Here is an 11952-nt window from a genome sequence, read left to right on the forward strand (position 1 = left end):
CGGCGTGGGTGGCAAGTGCCGGATGCTTCGGGGAGGGCGGCGGGGCCCCAGGTGAGTGTGACTGGCTGCTGGGGGCTGGGACGGCTCTGCCGGGCAGAAGCACGTTGTGGGCATTTGGAAGCTCGACTCCGCATCGAGCGGAAAGCGGGCGGGGGGGATCGGCGTAGAGTTTCTCTGGCGTCCCCAAGTTACTGCTGTGTGGCCGTGGGGCTTGCGCACCCAGGCAGGACGGGCGTGCAGATGGAGCTGAGGGCGCTCGGCCCGGAGAGCTGGTGATGCCCGACACCAGGTACGACGCAGTTCGCGAGTTCAGGGTGAGCGCAGACTCCAGCGCGCTCAGGATGAAGCGATAAACACGGTCTGGACCGCTCTTCTCCAAGAGGAACACCAGCGGGTCCCCTTTGACCTGGGATGGATGGCGGCAAAAGTCTGCGCCGCCTGGGCCGCCAGGCTCCGCAGCAGCGGTCTGAGACTGGAAGGGGGTGTGCGTCTGCGTGTGCCGGGTCCTGCTACCTCCGCGCTGGACTCCTTTTACCTTCCGTGAAGGTGGAACTCATCTAAGAGTGCTTCGCTTTTTGCTGTAGTTAGTATTCTGCTGCTGCTGTGCGTCTGCAGGGCGTCCCGCTTCCCCCTCTGCCCCGCTGTTCCTTGGGGGTGCCTTGGGGAAAGGGCGCCCTCCTGCCGCTCTGAATGCAGGGTGGACTTCCCCGTGGGTGCACCTGCTCCATGCTGCTAGTTGCTGGTATTCGACCTCCCCGCGTGGATGAATGAGAAAGAGCCTATTGTCTGTGTTGGCTGCACGTTTAGATCGTTAACCTTAAGGATTTCTTAGATACTGTCCAGGTGAGTCAAGATTAGTAATGAGTTCATCCAGCTGTGGGCAAATGGGAACCTGTGAAGACAGCGTCAAAGATGAGGTGTCTCAGAGCTTTGGAATTGTGCAAATTGGAGCTTGAATATACTTGCAATGCCTTTTATTTTGCAAAAAAAAAGTAGCTTCTCTTTATTTGATAATTTATTAAGTGAAGGATCTTTAAATTGGACGCACGCTCACATTCCCTGGAACCAGATAGGTGTTCAGATCATTTTTAATGCAGAAGTACATGAACAGAACTTTGGCGGGGGTGGGGAGGTGGGAAGGGGGTGTAGAAAAATGTAAGTAACTGGAGACTGTGTGGCTCTTGCTGACAACTAGGCACTTTAAAAATCAGATTAACATCACACAAAAAAGTGTATTTTAAGAGTTTAGGGGAGTAGTAGCAGCCCCTTCCTTTTTTTAAAGGAAAGTTTTCATTGATATATTGTCAGCAACATCTAAATAGTTTTTAAGTGTGTCTTTATAAAGACAAGTTGGGGGGGGGGAGACTAAGGGAGAAAATAATTACATTGGAAGCTTTCAGTCACTCACAAAAAATTACTTTCCCAAAGAACTAGTTAGACTTTATATTTCCCTAAGCTCTTTCTTGTTACATATATAAAGGGGAAATACTTCGAGAAGCATTTTCTTCCTCTTTAGGGCTACTTGGAACAGTGTGAATTAAAATTCAAAAGAACTGAGGCAGGTAGTCACATTGGCAACTTTGTGGGAATCTTACTTACCAGTGAGTGTTTAACAAGGAACGGAGTGACAGGAGCAGTTAGGTGGCATCCAGCGTTAATAGTCTTTATCTGGTCCAGCTAGCTGAAAGTCTGTCTGTGTGAGAGGAAAAATAAAGGGAACAATAATCAATAGTGCAGACCAGCACCCTGCTCAAAGCCATCGAGGCTGCAGCTTTAATAAAAGGGCATTGTGCACTCACAGTGTGAGATATTATTGTAATTAAGGGCTGCAGTAGGTCATTAGGATTGTGTTAACAATCAGCTGACAGGCTCACAACTCTTCTTAAGTCCACTTTTATTGATTTAATAGCACAGAGCTTTTCCCTTTCTTATAAAAGGGTGACTGTAGAGCATCTATATGACTGCAGTTTACCCTTGAATTGACTCTAGTTTTTCTTGTCCAATGCAGAAAAGAGGGTGGAGAGCATACTGAGTTGGCCGCTGTTCAGCCTTCCTGGATCTAAAAATCAACCCACTATGTCTCCTCAGGGGTAATGTCTTTGCTGGTCTCCCTATCATTCAGCACTTTAGGGTTTTGGGGTGTGTGTGTGTGTGTGTGTTTTGTTTGTTTGTTTGTTTTTGAAGGCAGAGCTGCTGTCAACTTCTCAGAATGTTTACTGATTTGAAGAAGTGAATACATCTGTGTGTCCAGTCACATACTTTCTTAGTCAGATTTTTTAGAAATCTTTTCTAAAGCACTGAACCCATAAATTGTTTAGTGCTGTGAATGTGTTTGCCTGAGTGATTTCAACCTTCCTGGATTTTGTCAAGTGTTGGGTTTATTGCATTAGTGGTTTGTATCACATCATGGTTCTCACACACAAAAATGTTTTTTCACTTGCTCAGAAGGCTTCAAAAGCCTTAGCTTCAATTGGGAATTTCAGAAACTTCTAAAATAATGAATACACGTTATTTGATGGCAAAGTGAGTCCTTGGCGTGAAGGAATCGGTTGCTTTTAAATGGGGTGATACAGGGGAGCTGAGGACAAGGAAGGAAGACATGTGACCAGAGTCATGTGTGACCATCTCAGCCTCTGACAGGCACAGCAGATCTAGCTGTAAGCAGCAGTCCTCGGGTGCCTCCTCTGGGAATGTGTTGGCTTTGCAGAAAGATACCCCAGCCAACATCAGTCCCCCTTGTCCTTCTGCAAGAATCCTCACTGAGGAAACCATCAGTGCAAATGATATGCAGACATCTGTCTGTACATTCACTTCAGATTACGCTATAGACTTCTGTTCTGGTAGAATTTCTCTTTGGCTGTTTTGCAGAGTGTTTATTGAGACATGGTGCCTTTCAGTGAGGTCACATAAACTGTACCTGGCTCAGTGTAAATGCAAGGGTAAATGAAAAATTAAAGTTGATACAGCTAAGATATGTTGTAAGAGTATTAAGGAAAACCCTTTACATATAGTTCTGCCACTTTGTTATTATATAAAGAGCTCAGAAGGGCTGTGCCTTATCACCTTTTCTTTTTTAATTGGCACAGGCTGCTTCTAGTTAACGATAAACTATGATTCCCCTTTCTCTTTTATTACTTTTACCCACCACACAGGTTATTTGTGCTTCGTTGAAATGGACACTATAATCCACTTAGCGAAGTTTTCACACAGTGGTCTGATAACCAGAGGCACACTGCAGGCTGTGTGGTTCATTTCCAGGGCCCCTGCCTGAATATTTAGGCCAGTGAACGGTGGGAGGTTGTGGTTTGTGGTTGTAATGCTGTCTGACCTGGGAGCTAATGGACTTGATCACAGTTTCTTTACGTGATAAGTCACACGTGACAGAGAGCCCCAGCTTCACTAATTAAGATGTAAAAAAAATTATGTCTTTTATGCACAAAAGAAGAGGGCTGTTACGTCAGTGTTTAAATTATTGAAGTTAATGCTAAACTTTTCATGGCATACAGATGAAACCATTTAAATGGCAGTATATTTCTGTACTGGAAGCTGCAGGTGGCACTGCTAAGTCTAGAATGATTATAATGGGTACATTAGGAGCAGATTCATCTCCTATTCAAGATTTGCAGCAACAAAAAACCAAATAACCATACCTGTACATTCTTACGTTCTAAGATATTTCCCCGAGTTGGTATCCTATTTCTAAAACATTCAATGGGCCATTGTTCAAATTTCAGTGGAAATAGTTTACTTCTATAGTGTCACAGTATAGAGCAGGGGTGGGCAAACTTTTTGACTCGAGGGCCACAGTGGGTTCTTAAACTGGACCGGAGGGCCGGAACAAAAGCATGGATGGAGTGTTTGTGTGAACTAATATAAATTCAAAGTAAACATCATTACATAAAAGGGTACGGTCTTTTTTTTTTTAGTTTTATTCATTTCAAACGGGCCGGATCCGGCCCGCGGGCCGTAGTTTGCCCACGGCTGGTATAGAGGGAAGTTATTTTTTAATCACCAGGGTTGTTTAGAAGGGGGGAAGCAGTTTTAAAGCTGGATTCTCCTCACCCTCCATTTTTTTTTTTTTTGCTCCACCTGGACATGCAATCCTAAACAACAGGTCCTGTCACTCTCTTCTTCTTCTGCCCTCCTTACCCTGCTGGATGGAAAATCCTGATGATTTCCTGCTTTGAAAATTCAAACTCATGGCCATATAACAATTTCAGTGAGAGCAACGCTGCTTTTCTTGGCTTTTGGAGAAGCTGACACATTCCAAAGATAATAAATTAAAAAGCACTTCATTATCAGAGTGAGAAATACTTAATAGCCCCTTTAAATTACCCGTAGCATCTAGTTATGCCCAGTTCCATCAGTAGCTGGCTGTGTGACCTTGGGCATTGCGCTGGATTCTGTAGATTTTGATTTTGTCCTTCATAAAGAAGACAAGCCTGCCTTGGGTTTTTCTAAAACGTGTTCCAGTTCATGTATGTTATTCTTCTGTGGTTCTACCATGTGCAGGATCTTCAGTCATGAGGAGCAGTGCATTGGGGACGTCTTTATGGTTTTTTTTCCTGTAACATGAATCCTCAGGAGAACCAGTACTGAAATGACATCTTTATCCTGTAGGTACTGCCCTTAATAACTCAGCTTCAAGTAGGGTGGCCACAGCTGTTAACATGCTCCTTGTCCTAGACCAGGGGTCCTCAAACTATGGCCTGCGGGCCACATGCGGCCCGCCGAAAACATTTATCCGGCCCGCCGGGTGGTTTTGCCGCCACTGTGTGCATAGGAATTTGTGCATAGTTTTTTTTTAAACTATAGTCTGGCCCTCCAATGGTCTGAGGGACAGTGAACTGGCCCCCTGTTTAAAAAGTTTGAGGACCCCTGTACCTAGACTATTTTCTCTCTGTCGTGGCACCTCTGCTCATTCACGAAGGGGAGGACTTTAGAACATATCTTTTCACCTTCCTGTGTTCCCCCAAACACATTTGGTGGCTCTACTTTAAAAAGAAGTAAAAGTGTCAATGAGCAAATATGATCCCTGCTACAGAGCAGGACTCTAACTTTATGTACAGAGATAAATCACATGAGGACCTCAGTGGTAAGGGGTGGCAGCTGTCCTGGTTAAGGCGAGGACAAATGAAGGTCTTTAAAAAAGACATTGGACGAACCAGGAGGCGGACTTGTCACTGACTTTAAGTAATATCGTTTACTACCCAAGGAATGTCTAAAAAAGAACAGGCTTCTTTTCTCTGACCGTACAGAAGAACCGGGAAATGGAAGGTTGTTCTTAAAGCAGTGGTGATACGTGCACAGCGCCCTCTCACCACCGCTGTGAAGTGGTATCAGTCCCACTTTGAAGCATGTATATTGTTCGCCCTTCATGAGGATTCATTAAAAACGTGTTGCTTGTCAAACGTAGTCCAGTTTTTTTAAAGCAGTCTCGGGATGAGACAGTTTCCTCTCAGGAGGCCAACAGAAAGATTTTTTCACCCCATTTTGCTATTGTTACAACTGTGAAGTCTTGTACAATTATGTTTTCTAGATCAGCCAGCAACCATCCGGAGGAATATCAGTTAGATTCTGGAGGTGCCTGGCAGTCATCCATTATGGATTTTTTTTTTTTAATTCTCATGCATTACTTTCTGTCAAGCACACTGACAGTCCTCAAGTATTTTTACCATTGTTTTCCTAGAAAATGCATATTATTGAATTTATTTTGTGGCTGTTATGTCCCATCTAATTGTAAACTGTACATACCTTTAAGAGAACAAAACTTCCGTAAGTCAGTACTACCAACAGATGATAAAGAGTGTGTTTGCGGTGAAATATACACTAAGTATATTTTCAAACAGTGTCAAAGGCCCACTACTGATGCTAACTTCAGACACAGAAGCATGAGAGCTGCTCTTGCCCATAATTTGGAGAAACTGTGATGGTATAAAGTCTTTACTGAGATACACTGTAAACCATTGTTTTTATTTAATATCAGACTCCATGTTAAGTGTCAACAAAAGCTAAAATAGTAATATATTTTATTTTAATATAATTGATAGTCATATTTTAAAGCTCAAGTTATTTCCAGAAGGCATATAGCACTGGGTGCCTTTTATAAAGCAGTTTAGCATATGTAAATTAATTGGTAATTAGGCATGTGTTGAAAACTACTTGTATGGTTATATATAAATGGGAGTGGCTGAATATTATACATTTGATGCTACTTGTCATGTTTTTAGCATGTTGCCTTTGAGATGGAACAGGATCTGGAGGATTTGTGTTTTTACTAATTAACGATTGGTATGCTGATTCATAAGTAAATTTTGTTGTTGTAGGTAAGGAATTTTTAGTCATTGTTGTACGTATGAACAAAACATTCGCTTAAGAGCATTATTGTGACTTGATCTGATTTTTAAAAGTGGTTTCACAGTTAAGTGGAGCAGAAAATCCAGGGAAATTTTATAATAATGAATTCATTTTGCTAAATAATATTGGCTATTAAGGTTAAATGAATAATAAACTGTCTACGTACTTGGATATAATTGTTGCCACTTAGTTGAACAAAAATAATTGGAGCAAAATGTAGCATGATTAGGTGATTTCAGGTCAAATAAGTGATCTTGAGTTAGTAAATACTGCCTGACTGATTCACACCCCCCTCTTTTTTTTTCCTTTTTGCTTCAATCATTTAAAATTTCCTTTGCAAGGTTTCATTTTGTATTCTCTTGATTAAGGTGTGTTGTGCTGATCACAGTATTGTGATTTTCATGTGTTGTTTGGGGGAAAAGTAAATGTTAGAAATGAAAAAAATACAAGTTTTATCTTTAAAATATCAGAGCAAAGACAACACATTCTAAATCTTACTCAGATGATTTTTTTATTCTAGATTAATTATTAGTCCTGTAGCCATCACCATGACTCTCCCAAACATCTGTGGTTGGCTCCTATTCATTCTCCTCTCTTCAGATATAACCTATTCCTGGCTTTCTCCTCAGAGTTATAATGCTCCCCATTTGTAACTGTCCAGAAGTTGACACAGATCTGTAGAAGTTACCTAAACTGTATACCATACATCATTTCTCTGCACTGGCTTTTTTCCTGAGCTAGTCAGCTCGCCAGGCCTGTAGCGGGTCACTCTCCTACGCTTGCCCACTGAAGACAAGATGACACAACACAGCTTGGGGGCAGAGGTCTTTGCTTGCTTCTGCTGTGACTTGCCCCTTGTTGGCACCTGTATATGATACTCAGAGAGGGGAGGAGGCCGCAGGAAGGGAGAAGATGAATGATACGGAAATCTAAGAAGGGAGGGTGCAGGTTTTAGCTCCGATTCATGAGGCAATATTTAACCCACTGTGAAAAAGTCAACAATTGTGATGGATTGTGCGCTCAAGTTCATTTATATATAAAACGTAATAGCATGGTGCCTTTGTGTGTTTAACATCTGTGGGATGATAGGAAGTCTGTCTGGAGGGTGAGGCTATAGGAAATCTCAAGTTCAAGTTTTGTTCCTTGTGTTTGATAACACAGATAACTGGAGATTCCTCATACTGGTTCAGGATCCCTCATTTCTTACATGACATTACAACACGGGATGACTTGGGTTGGACTGCTGTACTGGCCTTTACCTTGAAAACCAGATGCCAGGGTAAAGATTGAAAGGAAGGGAAAGATTTGGGGAAGGCTGACGAAGAAAGGGGACATCCGACCTGCTCTCAGGTGTATATTCCTGGCAGACTTAGGCCCTCATGAAACACACCCACTCGGATCACAGCCATTCATATTGTTTCCCAGTTTTATAAGCGCACTCCAAAAAGGGTATTATTGTGGCATTTATCTACCTCATGAAACAGAATTTCCATCCTCCAGTAATGTACACAAAGCCAGGCAAGGTATCCTTGTACATTCTCCTAGACCTTCAAGAAAGGTAATGAACATTTGGCTCAAGGGCCTGGCAAATACTTCAGACTCCACTGAGAAATATAATGGAATTGTTTCCAAAGTGATTGTGACTCATAAACACAGTAGAGTTAGCAAGCAGTTTATATATTGACTTAGCACATGGTTAAGTGTTGATGCTAAAAATTAATTTAGCTCTGGCCCATGTGACTCAGTTGGTGGGCATTGTCTGGTCCTGTTCCCAATCAGGGCATACTATATGCCCAGGTTGCTGGCTGGATCCTCAGTAGGGGGCATGCAGGAGGCAGCTGATCAATATTTCCCTCTCTCTCTTCCCGTTGCTCTCTTTCTAAATTCAGTAAAAGCATGTTTAAACAAATAAAAATGAATTTAATTATAATGAAAACAAACAGTCCATAACTATTTTCTGCCAATTATGTGTCTGCTTCTGTTCTAGATGCTGTGATACACAGATAGGGCAGACATCCCTCTTTATCGAGGTTCATGTTAATACTGGCTGCTTTAAGCACCCTTGACTTAAATAGGAAAATACAAAATTCTCAGGTATCTCTTATTCACAAATGTTACACTGTGACTAAAGGACCCTATGTCATGCTCCATAACTCACCTCGTTGGGATGTTCTAGACAGTTTGATAAATCCATAATCTTGTTGTGTGGGAGACAGTCTTATCCAGAGGCAAGAAGAGTAAGTTAAACATCTCATGTTAAAATTCATGCTGCATTTCGTAAATATGCCAAATGTTTCTTTTATATTACTGTGACTTTCTTAAATCCCTCTACCCTTTATCTTTAATTATTAACAATGCACACCTTTTCATAGCTTAAACATGTCAAAAAAATCTATTCTATATAACTGTCAAAAGCATAAAAGGTAAGATCTGTAAAAACAGACTGTGGAGAGTGGCAACTGTGTTGGGACAGGTTCAAGCCTCGGACTAATGAGAGGGCAGAGTCCTCTCATTGCCAAGTCAAGTCCCAGCTTGGAGGGCAGAGCCCTCCCAGCACAATTATAGCCAACAGCTATAGCTGTAAGCTTGAACTTATGGTCCGAACACGTGGCCCCACGTGTCTGAGTGATATGGGCTTGATAGAGTTCAGGTGCATGTAATTGAGTAGGCTCGAAACCCATGAGAATGTTGTAAACATCTTGACCACGCCCTTACTTTGCCTTGTGGAATCTGGCTATAAAATAAAGACACGGCTTGTGGGCGCTGGCACTGTTTCTCCATTCTAGAGCAGCGTCCCACCTAGACCCAGCTCATTCTCTTGTCTGTCTTTTCTCCATTCTTCACCGCCCCCTCTCAGGGTCACTGAACTTGGCTGAGCTGGCATGGCACATAAGGCGCCCTGGGGCTGAGTATGCCATGGCCGTGCCGGCTTGCCACAACAGACTTTCAAGATAATTTAGTTCAGCTCCCTTCTTTTGCCAATGTAGAAAATTAAATCCCAGGGGGATCCAAGGTCCTACAGAAATAGGGGAGGTTTTAGGACAAAGACCCCAGTGTTCCTATTCCCATTCCACATTATGTTTGTTTTCTTCCTATCAGTGAACATCCCGAGTGAGCTGGAATAAATTTCTCCAACTCCAATATCAGTCTTTGGCTTGTAAGAATTATAGAAATTGCTTTTCTATTACATTATTTTTGAAAAAAGAAAATTGGTGCCATTGTTTGTATCCATCTAGATTTTTTTGGTTCATGATCCATATTCTCTGGCACTGACAGGAACTATCAAGACTGTTTTCATTCAGCGTGAGAGTTGTCTAAAACATTTTACTACAGATAGCTTTTAAAAAAATGTTCTTCTTGGTTTCAGAGAGAGGAAGGAAGAAAGTGAGGAAGAGAGAAAAAAACATCAATGATGAGTGATAATCATTGATCAGCTGTCTCTGCAAACTCCCTACTGGAGATTGAGCCTGTAACCGAGGCAGGTGCCCTGACTGGGGAACTGAACCCTGACCTCCTGGTTCATGGCTCAACATTTAGTCACTGAGCCACACCAGAGGGCTACACATAACTTTTAAAGGAAAACTAACCTCACTTCACAAACTAACGTTAACAGAACTACTATTAAACTGAAAAATATCATCATGGCACTAATTACCCTAACAGCTATTCTTTTAGTGCTTTTAGTTGGCCCAGACACTATCATGATTTACTTATTTTATCCTGTTATGAAGTAGATGCCATTATTATCATTTTTGTTTTATAAGCGAGAAACTTGAGGCTTTATCTCTGCAACTTACTTGCTTAGAATTCTGTAAATAACTTGTCCAAGATTGTTTAGCTGACTGAAGACTGAGAATCTGTCTCTGTCCGATGCATTTCCCAGTCTTTACCATTATATAGTTATCATAACTCCCTTAATTTTGAATTCCCAAAGTTCATTCGCTACTTAGTTTGTTAGAAGTTGGATACATTTCATACTAAAACAATGCTATCAAAGTTCACTTATTTCATAAAGTAGTCCAAATAATATAATTTAGCTATATCACATTTTAAAAATTGCCCCTCACATGATCGCTCTCATGTGTAATCTAAGTAACAAACTGATGAACGAACAGAGTGGATCCTGAGATGTGGAAGCATGGAACAGAGTGTGGAATCTCAGAGGGAAGGTGGGGGAGGGAGGGCAGGGAGGGCGGGAGCAGGCTGGAGGAGGTCAGTGGGGGAAAAGGGGCACATATGTAATACTTTCAACAATAAATAATTATTTAAAAAATAGTACAATAAACTTTAATACAAAAAAATAAAAAAATACTCTCAGGGATCAAAGTACTTACATCGTCCAAATAATATAATTTAGCTATATCACATTTAAAAAATTGCCCCAGGCAGCATGGAGGGACCTGGAGAGTATCATGCTAAGTGAAATAAGTCAGAGCAAGATTAGAATCACATGATTGCTCTCATGTGTAATCTAAGTAACAAACTGATGAACGAACAGAGTGGATCCTGAGATGTGGAAGCATGGAACAGAGTGTGGAATCTCAGAGGGGGAGGTAATCAACCAGAGACCTTGTATGCATATATGCATAACCCATGGACATAGACAATAGGGTGCTGAAGGCCTAGGGCAGGGAGGGCGGGAGCAGGCTGGAGGAGGTCAGTGGGGGAAAAGGGGCACATATGTAATACTTTCAACAATAAATAATTATTTAAAAAATAGTACAATAAACTTTAATACAAAAAAATAAAAAAATACTCTCAGGGATCAAAGTACTTACATCCCTGTTTTTGTGAGAAAATTTATTCACTCTTGAGGAAGGAGAGGGGGAAAACTGGAAATGTCCTTTGGCCTCAGGTTTCACAATCTAGCCTCAGTCCTGTCACCACAATGCTAACCCAGCCCTCCCTGTCCCCAGGAACCTTGGTGGCCCCTAGCATGAGGGAGGTCACATGACTGTGCTTCTCACCATGCTGACAGCTGTTGCTACTAAAAGTCACCACCCTGAGCTCCTGACTGTAATTCCTGGCTCATTATAGACCATCCCATACCCTGGTGCACCATTGCCTAGTTTAACCACCTACCCGCCATCTTTACCTACAGGTAACCTGTCTCAGGTGGGTTAGCTCAGACCTCCCTATCAGGAACGTTCAACCTCATTGAGGGGCCTACATTGGAATATTAGTGCCTGACTCCAAGTTACTTCTTATGATTCTAAGTCTAGAACAGCCGTCGGCAAACTACGGCCCGCGGGCCGGATCCGGCTCGTTTGAAATGAATAAAACTAAAAAAAAAAAAAAGACCGTACCCTTTTATGTAATGATGTTTACTTTGAATTTATATTAGTTCACACAAACACTCCATCCATGCTTTTGTTCCGGCCCTCCGGGCCAGTTTAAGAACCCATTGTGGCCCTCAAGTCAAAAAGTTTGCCAACCCCTGTTCTAGGGTGTCCTGTCTCCATGGGCCCAAGCACATGGACCCATGGGCCAGAGGGTGGAGTTGCCCTCCACTCCAAACATTCAGACAGAGGAGGTTGGAGAGGCCTTAATTTCACCCATCATTTTGGAGAGGGGTAAACTGAGGCCCAGAGAGGC

The 11952-nt window shown here is 42.2% G+C and overlaps 1 protein-coding gene across 5 annotated transcripts in view; it reads left to right on the top strand.

Annotated features, from left to right (window-relative positions):
• Positions 1 to 11952, top strand: part of CDH7 (cadherin 7, type 2) — a 122124-nt gene that overhangs the window by 741 nt on the left and 109431 nt on the right. For 2 of the 5 annotated variants that reach the window (XM_005861550.2, XM_005861553.2), the window contains exon 1: positions 1 to 51. The exons of 1 other annotated variant lie outside the window; for it this stretch is intronic. The gene's annotated coding sequence lies outside the window, so the exon portion shown is untranslated. Of the gene's footprint in view, positions 52 to 92; positions 290 to 2008; positions 2091 to 11952 lie in introns of those variants that run through there. 2 more of the 5 variants (XM_005861551.2, XM_014535879.1) reach the window with 2 other exon arrangements.

This window comes from Myotis brandtii, unplaced genomic scaffold (assembly GCF_000412655.1).
Source record: "Myotis brandtii unplaced genomic scaffold, ASM41265v1 scaffold154, whole genome shotgun sequence".
NCBI classification, from domain to species: Eukaryota; Metazoa; Chordata; class Mammalia; order Chiroptera; family Vespertilionidae; genus Myotis; species Myotis brandtii.